Source organism: Corvus brachyrhynchos, unplaced genomic scaffold (genome assembly GCF_000691975.1).
Source record: "Corvus brachyrhynchos isolate BGI_N302 unplaced genomic scaffold, ASM69197v1 scaffold34, whole genome shotgun sequence".
In the NCBI taxonomy this organism is placed as follows: Eukaryota; Metazoa; Chordata; class Aves; order Passeriformes; family Corvidae; genus Corvus; species Corvus brachyrhynchos.
The window spans coordinates 2,428,190-2,439,585 of record NW_008238126.1 but is presented as its reverse complement, the minus strand read 5'-3'; the positions used below and the strand labels follow the sequence as shown (position 1 = coordinate 2,439,585).

At 42.9% G+C, this 11,396-nt stretch overlaps 1 protein-coding gene and 1 long non-coding RNA gene across 3 annotated transcripts in view; one reads left to right on the top strand and one right to left on the bottom strand.

The window, feature by feature from the left end:
• The window catches only part of LOC108446552, an 11,393-nt gene extending 8,833 nt beyond the window's left edge, over window positions 1-2,560 (bottom strand). For both annotated transcript variants that reach the window (XR_001861760.1, XR_001861761.1), the window contains exon 1: window positions 617-2,560. This is a non-coding gene — a long non-coding RNA (uncharacterized LOC108446552). The remainder of the gene's footprint in view (window positions 1-616) is intronic.
• The window catches only part of TSPAN7 (tetraspanin 7), an 84,286-nt gene that overhangs the window by 626 nt on the left and 72,264 nt on the right, over window positions 1-11,396 (top strand). The gene's annotated exons all lie outside the window — the stretch shown is intronic.

Here is an 11,396-nt window from a genome sequence, read left to right as displayed (position 1 = left end):
CACAGGATGTCCCGGGCAGGAGCCGCGTATCGCGGCGGCGATCGGCAGGTTAAAGACCTTTTAATGGCACACGGTGACAACATACGATAATGGCCCTGCTGTGTGCAGTTAGAGACCTGCTCCTCACATCATCGATACAGCGCGCTGAGGCGCATTTGTCACTTCCTAGCCAGAGGAGCTGGTTGTGCTCTGTCGGTTTAGTAGCTTTGTGCTGTGGAAAGCGCCTGTGAAACACAGTGACTCAAATCCTCATCTTTCTGCTTAAAAAGGCATTCTAAACAAAGAATTGATTATTCATGGCAATAACGTTTGACTTTTTTTACAGAGAACATAGGACTTCAACTGTTTCAACTGTAACTTCATAGGCTTTTTTTTTAAAGCATAACCAAAACACATTTTGCTAATCCATACTTATGGCAGTACCTCGGTGTTACTGGCCCCCCTCATGCCCCCCCATATTCAACATATCCCCCCCCCCGCTTCTTTTTTAATAATTTTGGGGGCAGCAGATGTGTCTGAAATGGATAGGAAGCCGGAATCATCTGTTGGGGTTTTTTGTTGGCAAGTAGATCCTTCACATTAGTCTCGAGGTAGGTGGCTAAGTTCATATACTTACCACAGTTTCAAGATTCATCCTTTCCAGTCCTCAGTTCTCAGTGGATCTGTAATAAACCCCTCTTCATCCTGTGATGAATGAGCAGCTGCAGGAGCTCAGGCGAATTCATGGCATCTTTTAAAATCACAGATTTTTTTAAAAGTGATCTCTGTATCTGCTGTAGCCCGAGTAAACAGAGGACTTGGATCAGCACGCCCGTTGAGCTAGCACATTTCACCAGCGCTAATCTCATTTAAAAAGAGAGAATTGTACATCGAGCCAAGCAGCTGGCTAAGGGCATTTGTGCCGTAGGCTGTCAGGATGCCAGGCCAGGTTGACAGCTGGGACCTGGTAGGGTAAATAACACAGCTGGGCTCTGGTTGGGCTCCTGCAACACAGCTGTGCTGGTGGGATGCTCTGCTGAGAAGACTTTTCCTCTGAACTGTGGGTCAGGCTTCTGCATGTCCTGATCTTCTCCAAGGGCATGGCCCACTCTTCCAGTTACCTAACATTCGACAGCTGCCAGAGTCTCTGTTTGTCCTCTTCCTTGAGCCTGGAAAAGGAGGAGGAAATCAGTGGTTGGAGACAGAATCCTATGGCCATGATCAAAGGAGAATGAAGATTCATGCTTGCTGTTGCATCTGGTTTCTCAAGGCACCAGACTAGGGAAACCTAGGCAGGTCTCAGTGGAAGAAGACAGCAAAGGATTTGTAGATTCTGAGTCTTTATCAGCTCTTCTGTGCTAAGAGGAAGAACAAAAACTAGTTGACATTTTTGTTCCCTTTCTGAGCTCTGAATCCATTTAGAATAATTTGGAGCAGGATGCAGCTATTGCCATAAGGAGAGCAGAAATATGATGTGCTCTGGCTGCATGCTCATTTTCTTTTCTTTAGACAAGTTTGAGAGCTGAGGGACGCATGGACTTCCCTCAACACCCCCCGCCCACCTCCATTATTTTCTGGGGTGATTTTTGTACTCTTAGAAGCTGCTGGCTCCAGAGTCAGTGTAACTCAACTTCAGTCCCTGTGAATTCTCAGAGCTGAAAATATGGGAAGGATTCTATTGGAGGAACTATTTTTAAAATTTATTTCTTGGACTGATCTAAATACCAGAAGGAAACCATGCCAGCACCACAAATGGCTGGTTTGTAAATTTTTATTCTGACGGCTTTCCCACATTTTTTGGAGAGGTTGTAAGCTGATTTCTGAAGGAGAAAGCTCTGCGTTGCTTAGCTGCTCTTTGTATGGTTTCTTTTCTAGCTGTGGGAATGGAGTTGTGATACAACACAGGGCAGAAATTCGTCCTGTGACAGGGTGGTGTGTGGTGGCAAGCCTTTCTTTGCCTGTTGGGTCAGGTGGCTATGGATGGTGATGTGAGGCAATGGGGAGAAGATGCTTCTTTGCAACCAGTGAGCTGTTCTGAACCATCATGAAGGACTTCTCTGTGTTTTACATTGTTTATAAAATAAGAAAATCTTTGTGCACAGCATGTTACCCCAACAAGTGATGTTTTGTCAGGGTTAAATATGAATTGCATTTGTATCTGTGGGACGGATGTATATTGGTGAAGGCTTTTAGCATAAGCATTAAATGAGGCTGCACTGACTTCCATGGGAGCTGTAGGACCATAATGAGGAGACACGGTTCATTCAAATTTCACACTGCATAGCTTGTTCCCTTCCAAATAGGTTTTGTTTAATGGTATTTGTTATTTTGATAGCTTCCTCTCCTCCCCCTCACCATACTTCCCAACTTCTTTCTGTAAATGTATCAACATGGTTAAAAAATTCCATAAACAGAGATAACAAGATTTTTATGTGCTCATATGTATTGTTATTCATAGAACACATCAGATGCCTAAGGTTACCGCTTTTGGTCCTTAAGGGATGTAGTAATAAAAATTCAACAACCATTTTTTTCCTAATCAGAATTCTGTACTGAATGCATCTGGTTTGGAACTAGTAGATTAAAAAAAGGCGATAAAACCTCTGCTTGGCTGTTAGCTATTTTTATTTTTCCTTTTGGGTATAATAAATTGCTTGCATAGAAATCCAAGATACAGCCTGTCTTGTTTTTAAGAGAAGATAAATTTTGGATTAGAATTCTAAGTGAATTTTTTATAGGAGAGAGAAACCTTGAAGCACCCCTCAGTATCTTGTATTTATCTAGTACTTAAGTAACCTTTGGTCTTAAAACATGTGTACAATTAATATTTCATTGTAGCCTTCTAAATATATTTTGTTGCCAGATTAGCTGCCTGCCTCAATGTGTTTTGGGGGGGGAGCTTTAAGGGTGCATGCACTTGTCCTTAAAGTTACATGGCTGAGGAAAAATGGGTTTTGTCTTCCATGCAAAGCTTGTTGTTGCCCCAAATAGGCACTGTAGCAAAGTGATTACTTTCTGATCCTAGGCCCTGTGAGACACTCGGCACTCAAATGAGTGCTTTGTGTGTGCTGTCCTGCTGGAATTGGGTTTTCTTGCTGTCAATTAATGTAATAAAAGTGTGTAAGTAGAGTATCCATTCAGATATTGTTCCAAGGTGGGTCACTGATCTGAAGAATATCTTCCAAAGTTTTTGGGGACTCCGTTTGGTTCTTAGAACTTGGTGTGTCTTTGGCTATGTGACAAAATTAGAACTAAGGTAGCTACTTGCAGTAGTGGTGGTTTGGTTTTCCAAGTTTTTATTGCTTTGAAAATAGACCTGTGCATCCTGGTGTGATGGAAGTTAGCAGGTGGCAGGAGAGTGGTGGGGCAGGTAAGTGCTGCTTGGCTGTGAGGCTGTGATTTTAAACAAGGTTGAAATGACGTGTTTTCACATGGTTCCTCATCTTTTAGCCAGTTACTCTGGGAATGTGGTGTCACTGGTGTGGAGGTCAGGGGGTCTGGAGATGGCCACAGGAAGGGCGATGGGCTCAGTGCCCCTCTGGGATGGGAGGTGTGGGAAGTGTTGGTGCCTGCTTTGAAGCGCCTCCCCATTTCCATCTTCTCAGAATTCCCCCAAAAGGAGGTCACTGGTGGGTGCTGGGAGCACCTCTGGTGTTGGGACAGGCAGCTCCCGCTGTAGCAGGAGGGTGGAGGAGGCATTGCCCCTCCATTCCAGGGACTCACAAAGCTGTTTTCCAGGAAATGACTGAGACAAAGAGTGGCTGGGGCAGCCTGCTCTGGAGCAGAGATTTATGGCTCAACTGCTGACCCATCCTCAAATGCAGCCGTCTGAGCTGTGCATTATAATGTGGGATTCAATTTGCATGTCCCTTTGAGTTACTAGTGGCATTAGTCATCACCCCTATAAGTGTCCATCTGGGTTGCTGGAATTACCGGTTTTCTCCCCAAAACTTCTTTCCAGTGCTTCTGCATTAGTTCCTGCGTGTTTCTGGTCTTTTAAATACCTCTTACCATGCCTGTATTTTTTTCTTTTAATTCTTTTAAAATATATATGTTAGCAGATGGTTTTAAAGGAAATATTTTGGGAAATTTTTAGCTTTCCCATGTGGCTTAGATTGCTCAATCTTTTGGTGGTTCCATTTGATTGCAAAGTCAACACTGCTATACTTTTAGAAAGAAGTGTTATTACTCACATGTAGTTACCTGAAATCCCAGAAAAACCATGCTCTCAAAAGTGCACAGTATCCCCCCATCACGACAAATTTGAAGTGCTCCACTGTTCAGGCACAAACCTCTTGCAGTTGCCTCCTTAAGTCAGTTGTTTCCTGGTCTGTTCTCATAATGATATACATGAAAGATTAAAGATAATAGTGTTTTCTAGTGAGCATAGCCCAAGGTGAACTCTGTTGGCTAAATAAATAACTGGATTTAAAAAACAACCAAAAAACAGCAAGATGGTGTTTGAAACCATAACTCCAGAGTCAGCTTTCTAAGATCCTTTGGGCAGTGTATCCAGCTTGGCTTAGTTTAGTGGGGTTTTGGGTGGGATTTTTCACATTCTGAAAATTGTGTGTTTATGGTACAAATTAGCATTGTACAACTCATTTAATGGAATAATTGACTTTGCCTGTTGGCTAAATGATCCTTTTCTGTTTGTGGAGCTGTTCTTGCCTCTCGGCAAGTGCGACCCCTTGACCTTGGAGTTTGTATCAGGACGGTTCTGTAGTTTGAGGATGGTGACATTTTCACATTCAGGGGTCAGTTTGGACTGGTGAAGGGGGATAATGGGTGACTTGAAGTTGCCTCCATTCTATTTGGGAAGGCATAGGATGCATTCATAACCAAGCAGTGGCAGGAGCCCTTGTTTTTCACAGGGAAGGGAATGAGGCTGTGGAGGAGTACCACTGTATGTGTAGTAAACATTTGGCTGTTTAGCATTCCCTTGTGCTCTGAGCAACCTGTTGTGTGGCCTAAACAGGGTAAATGTAAATTCTAGGGAAAGGTGCTAGGGAGGCCTTGTTAGCAGTTTTCCTTGAAAACAGCGGTAGAGTCCTTGGATGCTGGTTCATTCCAGCCTTGCTTGTCAAGGAAATGGAGGCAATTATCGTAGGTAAACCAGGGGAATTTAAAATGGATCCAATAATCTGATTTTATCTCTGATTCTGTGTCTATTTATCAATTCCCTGTGCTGTCAGGGAGGGAAATTAGGTTACCTGGTACCGTTAGTTGTCTCCATCTCTGGATTTTTATCATCATTTCTTCTGTTGTTGCAAATGTCCTACAAATTTACGTGCCAGTGAGTTAATAGATGAATATCTAGAAAGGCTCTTTGTGCATGTAAGCTTGCAGAAACATCTCCTTCAATCTTTCACATGCTGTTTAAGCCCAGTGACGCTTGTTACAGAGGCTTTGCTGTAGTGCTGAGTCTGTTCTGCAACCACCAAATTTTTACTTTCCAGCCCTGTTGGTCTCAGTGCCTTGCAAACCTCGGCGTCTGAATCTTTAGAACAGAATGCAGGACTCCAGAAGTGACTGTGGGGAGCAGATGACAGATACTGTATGGACATTTTTATTTGCATAATGTTACTTCTTTAGGCTTATTTCTATTAATTAGTGTTTAATCATCTTGCAGAGAAGAGATCCTTCACATGGGCAGAGCAGGCTTCTTTCCATCTTAGCTCTCTCTCATGGTGGTGGGCAGATGGCTGATATGTTCTGTCTCTGTAACAGTTCTGGGTTAGGAGAGGGAAGCATTTGAATTTCCCTTGCACTGAAGGGACTCCAAAGCATGGCACACTTGTGTCTTACTGGATTATCTTTACTTCATAGCAGAGCTGGTTCTTTGAGCCCTGGGAGTAGGACACAGGATTTTTAGGAGCTGCCATAAAAGAGTGGAAATTAATGTTGTTAATACTAACTTTGCTGTAATTTCCACGTGGTGTTTCCCAAGATGTTTTCCAGATGTGCTTTTTTCATCTCTGTGTTTATGGGGACAGTGCTAAAATCTTTAAAGGAAGCAAGCAGCCCCCCTTCTCTCTCTGTTTCTTGCTTTTCCCATCTCCCTGAATATCTGTGCTGAGTTCAGTTGGTGGCTGACAGTATCACTGTGTGATACTGTCAGTGACCTTCTCCCAAAAGCCAGGCAGGATTCACCACATCCACCAACAGCCTGGGCTGAGCAGAGGGTGAAATTGTGTCTTGCCATCATTTATTATTGGGAGATATTTGCTGAGAGCTTTGAGGAAAGGTTGGGTTTGGTTTGAGCTGAATGTGGATTTGGACAGATCAAATTGAAATGTTCTTTTTCTATTATTGTATTCAAATTAGCCCCTTTTAAGAGTTTAATTGCTAGGAGAATGGGATGGGGCAAATAATGACGTGATGGACTTAATCTGCAGAAGTCTCTGGATCTTGGGAGCAGACCTAAGGAAAAGGTTGGCATGCTTATAAGGTGCTGCAGAGAAGGAAGAGAGGGAAAAAGAAACTCTGTAAATATCATACAAAGAGGAGCACTTATATTTCCCTAAAACTGGGAAGAGAAGGAAGCCCCTGCTATCTGACCCACATAACCACTCAGTGCCTTAATGCCTTTGAACAGGAATGATCAGCTCAGACCTGCTGCTGCCACAGGATTGAAGCTGTCAGTGAAGCTGACAAGTTCCTCAGGACCTTGTTCCTGACCACATTAAGGGCACTGCTTCAGAGGATGCAGTGCACAGGAACAGCAAATGGCACCAAATGCCACCAGCAAACCACGTTTGCAACTCAGCACATGAGGAATTCTTACTGCAGGACATGAGTACATCTCCTGCAACTGAAGATTCAGCTAGGCCATGCTGATTTAGTCATTTGATAAGTTTTCAAAACAGTTATCATTTGGACGGAGTTTCTCAGGGGTTGGCCTCCATCTGGAAGCAACTTTGAAGTGTTTGGAAAATTTCTTGCATTTTTTGGCAAAAGAATATGAAAAACTGCTCATTTTGTATGTTTCTGAAAGTAAATGGGAGCTATATCAAAACCTGACATTTCTGATGTAGGTAGTCTTCTCAGTGATAAAAACTTAGTGATTTGGGAAATTCTAAAAAAAATGAAGTTTTCAAAGAAATGAGAATTTCTTGAGTATGCCAGGTAGCACTGAAATCCTTTTTTTTTGTTTCTGGACTTGAAGCTGAGCCCAGTTGACGGCACCACAGGCTGTGTCATGGCATGTGTTGCATCAGTGCAGTTGGGCAGTACCAAGGCTTGAAAGTTGTGTCTGAGGCTTGGAGCCCAGGCAGAGGTGAAATTCTGTGGAGGAGATGGGGAACTGTGGTCTGCAGGCCCATGCAGTCTGCAAGGATATACACCTGGACAGGAATTCTTGTCCATGCTGGAAGATAATTCAAAGGTGAATGGCAGTGTGCAGCTTGCTGGGGCTGTCTGGATGCTCTGCCCTGACCTCAACCAAAGAAAAGGTGGAGGACATAACAGATTATGGAAACATGTCCAAGTCAATCCCAAAAGCTATTTGAGATGGACGATTGCTGCAAATTTCCTGCAATGGAGAACACATGATTTTTGTTGTGTTCCCTAATAGTCTCCTGCCCAAAGCATTTTCATTACAATTTGTTGTAGCCACCACTGCATCAAAAGACAGCCAACACATCAGAAATATGCCATGAAAGTTGTGCCTTTCATTCCTGGAAGAATAGGTTAAGATAAAAGAGAAGACACTTTCCATGTATGCATTAACAGAATAGATAGAAGAATAGGTAGAAACTCAATCCTCCTGTTTCACTTCAATAGTACTTAACATCTAACTGGCTCTAATTAGGCTTGGAATGGGAACATAATTAAGTGCATGTCACTTCTGTTTCCCTTTGAAAACAAAAAAAGGAAACAAATACAGATAGGTGACCCTCAGTACCTTGATGCTCTCCCTGATGGCTGCATCTTATGGCTGGGTTCATTTTCACTGGTGCAGCTGCCCTGTGCTGGATGTAGCATTTATTGCTCTGTGGTGTGCACTGATTGCAGACAGAGCATGATTCAATTTACCTGCAAAATAATGTCTTAGAGGAAACCAGAAGCTGATATTATTGCATGTTTTTGAGAATTTTTTTCCGAATTTCCTGTGTTTTCAGGTCATTGATGCTATGCTAGAGCTGCTTTTCTGTATAGCTGAGTCTTTGAGTCAGTTGAAGCTGCAGTTTCTTGTAAATGTTGAGAGCAGCTTGAGTGTTACCTGGAACTGAGTTCCTCTTTCCAGTATACTTCAGGAAAACTGCTGAGTTAAATCGTGTGGGTCAAATAATCTAGAGGCTTAAATTGATTTCTTTTATCCCAGAACAACTTATAGGCCATCTGTGCATCACCTGCACTCTTCAGGGTTTTGCTTTTACTGTGCAAGTGCGATTTAAAAACTCCTGAAGAAAGAACCAGGACCTCAAGATGTTGGGGATCTGACTGTCAGGAATGTTTCCCCATTATTTCCTGGAACATACAAGCCAAGCCTCGGTGTATCCTTGCTACCTGTTCTCACAAAACAGGAGCTGATGCAAAGGGATTGAATCAGGATTTTCCAACAGAAGGTCGCACCATTTAAAAAGAAAAAAATGTAGTTCATGGAGACGACCTTACAGGTTTATTTTTGTCATGGCAGGTAGGACTGGGGACACATAACAGCCTTTCCAGGAGGCAGCGTGACCTTGCTGCATTTACTGAGTGTGTGCAGGATGCCTGCGCAGCTTTCAGAGCACTCGTGCAAAACTCTCACCAGCAGGATGGGGCAACTGTTGTTTTTGCCCATGGCCTTGTAGATAAATACTTCCTCATGGAAAAAAAGACTCCTTTTTCAACCTTTCCCCATTGGTCTCCAGCTTCAAAGTAATGCTTTCACTAAGCCTCCTCCCAGCATGGAAAGGGCAGCTCACTGCTCTTTGTCCCCTGCTCAGCACTGACTTCACCCACCCTCAGCTGTGTTTACTGGCATTCTCACCAGAGAGACGTGCAAGACAGGACCATTGCTCCTTGACCCATCCAAGGTGGTCCTTGCCACAGCCAGGGGACAGCCAGCAGCCTCCTGGCCAGAGGGAGAGCACCACCAGGCAGGTGTGGGGTGAGCTGTCCCTCTGTGCTCACCAGCCAGTGAAATTACAAACTGCAGGGGATGTGCTGGACCATCCAGTGTGGTAATAAACAGTATTTCATCCAGCACTTGTGTAATTTTCAGCTGAAACCAGCAACAAAAATAAAACCTCCCACTCCCAGGACTTTTGTATTTTGTAAGCAACAGCTAGTTGTTTTGTGAAGAGATGGTTGTACTCAAAATAGGTATGTCCGTGGTAGAGAGAATTTTCAGCTCATGGAATTGATCAGAATGATATGGAAAAGTTGCCTCAGTTTCTGTGAGCTGGCATGACATGCATGTAATACTCTTTAACACAAAACAAACCTGGTCCCTGTTGTACAGAAACCTGAGCATGCTGCACCATAGCTATTTTTTAACAGAAGTATCAGATTTAATGTGTTCCTTCCCCCACTGCTCACTGACCTCAGATTGCTGGGGAACCAGACAGGATTAATCCATGTGCCATGAAGAACATCCAGTATTAAAGCAAGAAGCTGGGCTGTTTCCTAGAGCAATGCAATCCCCTAGTGCAACCCCCAAATGCAATGCAATCCTCAAATGGTCAAGAATATAACCGAACCACAACCACTTCTTTTTTTTAGTTGATTTCTTCTCTTAATTTTATTAAGTGCTTGGCTTTCCAGTGTCATGCCAGGTGTTAGACCAAAGTGAATTCCTATTTTTCCAGCACTATTGATTATGAAAAATATATAAGATTGCAGACCTTTAAATCTGAAGGATATAGAGAAGAATTTCATGCTAAGCTCTTTGGCAATCAATCAAGTTATTAATGATGTAAGAGTAAGAGCCACCTCATCACTGAAGAACAGCCAATTACCCAGTTTTTCTTCTAGTACCATTAACCAGCTGATCAGTTGTGCCCCAAGCCCAAGTCTGTGTGACAGTAAAATTTCCCTTTTGAAAACATATTTGCTCTACATCATATGTTAGTGCAATACTGGTAAGCAAAAGAATATCAAATAAAAGGACATTTCAAGAAGAATTACATCAGCTCTGGTTGGTGGGCACATGTACGTGGACTTGGCTTGGTCCATATGAAAGGTGTAAAATGTCTTGCAACATCATCTTGCTCTCCTTAAATGCAGTGGGAAACAAACAGGACCAAACTGTCTTATGCAGTCAGGCAATGGTTTTTGGAACTCACCTGTGCTTAATATTCAGGTTTGGTGAAACAGAAAGTTATTCTGGCTTGGATTCCACAGACTTTCTATAGACATGGGGCTGGGAGGGTTTATCATTCCTGTGCTGGATATCTCAACAGGATAAATTTTTTCCCTTTCCACTGTCAAGTCAAATTCTGCCTCTGGTCTCTAGACTTGCTTTGGTTACCCCGTGGCTTTGCAGCACAAAATCATTTTATAAGAAGATGTTTGATCCTCTGGTGTGGTAGTTCCACTGAAGCTTAGATGGACCCTAAAAGAGGTAGAATTGTGTTTAAAATTTTGCAGCTTCTATGAAAACAAAGCCTAAACTGAAAGAATACAAGAGCAAAAGACTTATCCAAGTGTTGATGAGATGGTGTAGTGCAAGACCACACATGAGCCAGCTGGTGGATGAATAAATGCTGGGTGTTATGGCTGGCATCAGAGGGCATGGCAGAGTGCACGCTGTCTGGATTAAATTCAGAAAAAACTGGACCCCTGCTGCACCCTGTATGTTGAAAAGGTGGTATTTTTTTACAACAGTGATAGCTGTATGTTATATTTTCTCTGTTCTTAAGAAGCACTGTGTAATTTTTTAGGGCAAAACTAAATCTTTGGATTTATTTACCAGTGGTAGTCCTTAAAGAATAATAGCTGGAGTGTCCATTTGATGGACTGAGCCACTGATGCAAGTCAGGCAATATGTCTAAGATGTGGCACAGCTGTGAGTTAGTTATTTTAGGTCCCTAACTGTAATAATTATTATGTTGTAGCACTCACTTTGACATCTGCATCATTTCAACTGCAGGAATAGCAAACTGAATTAAAAATTAGTGTTACCTGATGTTACTTGTAGAGTATAGGAATGCTTCTGAGAAGTCAAATGAATGCTGCTTGTGGAGACAGACTATGATGGAGCAGCTGGCTGTATCTGAGCCATGAAATTGATGCACCATGAAGCTTCTTTATTCTGAAGCTGTATTTTTGCTCTGGAAAAAGCATTTCAGGCTGCCCAATATCTTGGGGGAGGGAGGTGAGCTGCTGGTGCATGAGAGCAAGCCCCAGATGAGTGAGCTTCCACAGCTGGGAATGATCCATGCAACTTTCCTGACTTCCTAGATCAGGCAAGCCATTTTGTGGGGGGC